The following is a 3,910-nucleotide window of genomic DNA, read 5'->3' as shown; positions in this document are numbered from 1 at the left end:
GATGAACATGTTGTTTCAATCTTCTCAGTATCTCTCTGTGACTATAAGTAATGTCTCATTCGAAGATAATACTGGAAGTGTAAATTGGAGGTAGGTCATGAATGACAATTCTAGCCTAAATGACCCTTTCGCGCTCCATGATAGGCCCGGATCCCAAAGATCCTTTTTTTCAGAAGTTGATTTTTTTTAAAACACATCTTTATTGAAGTAAAATTTATATCATAAATTTACCTACTTTAGGTGTATAATCCAGTGATTTTTAAGTAAAATTTTCAGAACCATCATCACAATCCAGTGTTAGAACATATCCATTACTCCCAAAATACCCCTTGTACCTGTTTACAGCCAATCCCTGCTCCAACCCCCAGCCCCAGGATAACACGAATCTACTTCATGCCTTTTTTTGATTTGCCTTTTTCAGAGGATGTTTTTTTCTGGAGATTTGAGTCACTCTGATTCACACAAGGGTTGGGAGAATGCATCGGATCAGATTTCTTAGTATACTGACACCATCACTGCTGCTGGCTTCCAATGATGGCAAACAGCTTCTTGGCAGCTCCTCCGAGAACTCCCAGCCCTCGTGGGGAGAAATAGGACCTGAAGGAACTAGCTGGGGACTGTATCAGTCAGAAGACAGAAAGACGGAAGTCGCTCGAGTTATTCTAATGGAGAAGGAATATAAACAATTATTAGAGGGTGTTAAAGAATTGAAAAGGCAAACAAAGAGCACTAAGATAAACAGAAGGGGGCAATGGCAGGAGTCAGCTACCAGTTTGTGGGCTGGGAAATAAAGGAAAATATTGGAGTTATTAAAACTTACACATTTGGAAGAGGGTCTCTCTGGGGTCCGAACGCAAGCCTCTGAGAAGGTGATAGACAGCTGATTCTTGTATCTCAGAGAATTTGAAAGGACTGGTCTGTAAGTGTTAAAAAACGAAAATAGAAACAAAGACACCCCCCCCTCCCCCCCGAAAACTGGACTCAGCTGTATTCAACTTCTGCTACCTGAAAAATCAGCTGCTTCTGAGGTTCAAAGTGTTGCTGGGATGATGCTGACAGTAACAGAAAACCAAAAGGAAACAGGCTGGAGCGATAGGTTTCTTCTTCCTCTGCCAGGTTTTCAGTCTTCCTCGGGTGCCCCCTGTTGGCAGAGTTTAACGGAGCAGAGGGCAAAGCAGAAAGGTGGTTGAGAATCCCAGCTCCAGCATCGCTAAGCTGTGTCATGAGGATGGATTTGAAACTGAGATCAACAACTTAGTGCCACAAGGTTCTCAAATCCAGATCTGGCTGATATTAAAGCTTGTGTTCTAAACCACTACTCCATACTACTAATTTTATGTTTGTATTCTACCTCTCACTTATCAGGTCCCAAACATCTGCACACTCCAGTGGTTGAATGCCTCTGTTTTCTAGAAACTCAGGCATTGGGAATTAGAAAATACAGTTTTCATCCTTTGAAGCTATATTCTTTGTTTCACAGATTTCTTCCTTAGATTTTCAAAAACGCTAACTTGGAATCGCATTGTTTAACCTGAGTTCAAAGTCTCTTTGATATTCCAAGTTTCCACAAACTTCTAGAGCCATCCTCAGCAACCAAAAGGAACAGAATACATTCAAAATCTTCTTATTAACGTTTATCGATTCAAAGACATTGAATGAGTGAGTTTGGATGATATATCTTTGTGTATGGAGCGGGAGAGACTGTTCCTCTTTAACATAGTAACATTCGTAAGGGAAGATAAACACAGATCATCTATCTCTAGTCTGTTTGGGAATTTCATTTTCTCTAAACTCTGAATAAAGTGAACTAAGTTTTTCCCACCACTGCTTTTCCTCACACTCTACATGTTTTCTGTACATAATCCCCCTTTATAATGCATCCTCCTGTGCAGATGGAAGGTCTGAAGACTCAGAGTGTTGCCACAAATGTTTTAAGTATCCTAGTGCCTAGCAGTAAATATTTGTTGAATAAATATATGCACAAATAAATTATTTTCCGTTCAGTTAATTTGAAAGAAGTTTCATTCTCCCTTGAAATACCTTTCTGTTGTCTTGCTGGGAAGATTAGAATTCAAAAATTAAAACCCAAAGTGTGTGTGTGTGTGTGTGTGTGTGTGTGTGTGTGAGAGAGAGAGAGAAAGTGTGTGTGTGTGTTAATGAGTATGGCAAGTAGTCTAGGCTTGTTTTGTTTATTTTGTATAGTACATTTTACAACTTTGTTATTGGTTTGAAGAGCCAATGACAAACATTTTGGCTTGAAATGATTGGGAGGTACAGCTCAACAACAAAAAGGAAACCACCCAATTAAGGAAATGGGTAAATGACTTGAATAGACATTTCTCCAGTGAAGATATACTAGTAGCGAATAACCTCATGAAAAGATGCTTAACATCATTAGTCATTAGGGAAATGCAAATCAAAACCACAACGAGATAACATTTTTATACCTTCTAGGATAGCTATAAATTAAAAAAAAAAAGGAAAATAACAAGTGTTGTGAGGATGTTGAGAAATTGGAACCCTTGTGCATTGCTGGTAAGAATATAAAATGGTACCACAGCTATGGAAAACAGTTTGGAAATCCCTCAGAAAATTAAACATAGTATCACTGTATGACTCAGCAATTCCACTTCTAGGTATATATTCAAGAGGATTAAAAACAGGTGTCAAACAATAACTTCTACGTGAATGTTCATAGTAGCATTATTCAAAGTCCAAAAAGTGGTAACCCAAATGTCCAGCAACTGATGAATGGATAAACAAGTGTGCTATATCTACACAAAGGAATATTATTTAGCCACAGAAAGGTAACGATACATGGATGTGCCTATAAACATGCTAAGTGACAGAGGCCAGACACAAAAGCTACGTCTTATGAGTCTGTTTGTATGAAATGCCCAAAATAGGCAAAACCACAGAGGCAGAAAGGAGATCAGTGGTTGCTAGAGCCCAGAAGAGGGGGCAGGCCAAAGAGGAGTAACTCCTTAATGGATACAGTGTTTTTTGGGGGTAATGAAAACGTTTTGGAATTAGATTGTGGTGATGGTTGCACTGCATTGTGAATGCACTAAATAATTAATCACTTAAGAATGGTTAAAATGGTGAATTTTATGTTATGTGAATTTTATCTCTAATCCCCCTCCCCCAAATGATTGACAGAAAACACATTCAGGTAAAAAAGACATTTAAGCTAAAGAAGAAGGGTTGTGACATGAGGAATGAAAGAGCAAGCCAAAGACATAATAATAGACCCACTGATTATGGAATGGGAAGTGAAACTAAATTTCTTTAGCTGTTGTCCTTTCCAAAATCTCCAAATAAGAAGACTTTTATTAAAAATGAAAATCCACAGGGACAAAAAAGAGAAAGATTTACAGTATATTAGAAAACAACAACTATCAAAAGGCTTTTCAAACGAATCTGCTTTGTCCGACAATAATTAAATAAGCTACTCTACCCTGGTATTGTGATTGGTGTCACCAAGGAGCCTTCCTTTGTTGTTAAGTGTTTTTCCCCTCTTAATAATTTCATAATCTTATTCACACAGGTTCACAAGTGAGGATTAAAGTGACACTGATTTAAATGTGCAGCTCGAAGACATATAGCATATTCCAATCTAATTTACCTCTCCAGAGGAGACCAAGGTATAATCAGAGAAAGACATGATTAAAGTAAGACCAAACATTTCAATTTTCTGACTTTCCTTTCAGATCATATTGCTGTATATTTCTGTTTAGTCCTGAGTGAATGCGGGACACCAAAGGCTAAATGGAAATTTCTGTTTTCCCCACCTTATGTTTCCAGTGCGACTGTGGTAAATAGTCTAAGGAGAGGTAGGGTTTGTTTCTTCCTCACAAAGGTTTCCTCAGGTTTGTGTGCTCTGTCCAGGTCTGGGTGGCCATTTGCACAA

At 38.3% G+C, this 3,910-nt stretch overlaps 1 long non-coding RNA gene across 1 annotated transcript; it reads right to left on the bottom strand.

The window, feature by feature from the left end:
- Positions 1 to 203: 203 nt before the first annotated feature.
- On the bottom strand, positions 204 to 1,108 carry LOC141571322 (uncharacterized). Its single transcript, XR_012496087.1, has 3 exons — positions 1,006 to 1,108; positions 821 to 917; positions 204 to 662 (listed from the first exon to the last, which is right to left on the bottom strand). It is a non-coding gene; the product is annotated as an uncharacterized LOC141571322 (long non-coding RNA).
- Positions 1,109 to 3,910: the final 2,802 nt, after the last annotated feature.

This window comes from Rhinolophus sinicus, chromosome 16 (genome assembly GCF_057876585.1).
Source record: "Rhinolophus sinicus isolate RSI-liver-muscle chromosome 16, RSI-T2T, whole genome shotgun sequence".
Classification (NCBI taxonomy): Eukaryota; Metazoa; Chordata; class Mammalia; order Chiroptera; family Rhinolophidae; genus Rhinolophus; species Rhinolophus sinicus.
This window is presented reverse-complemented; position numbering and strand designations above follow the sequence as displayed.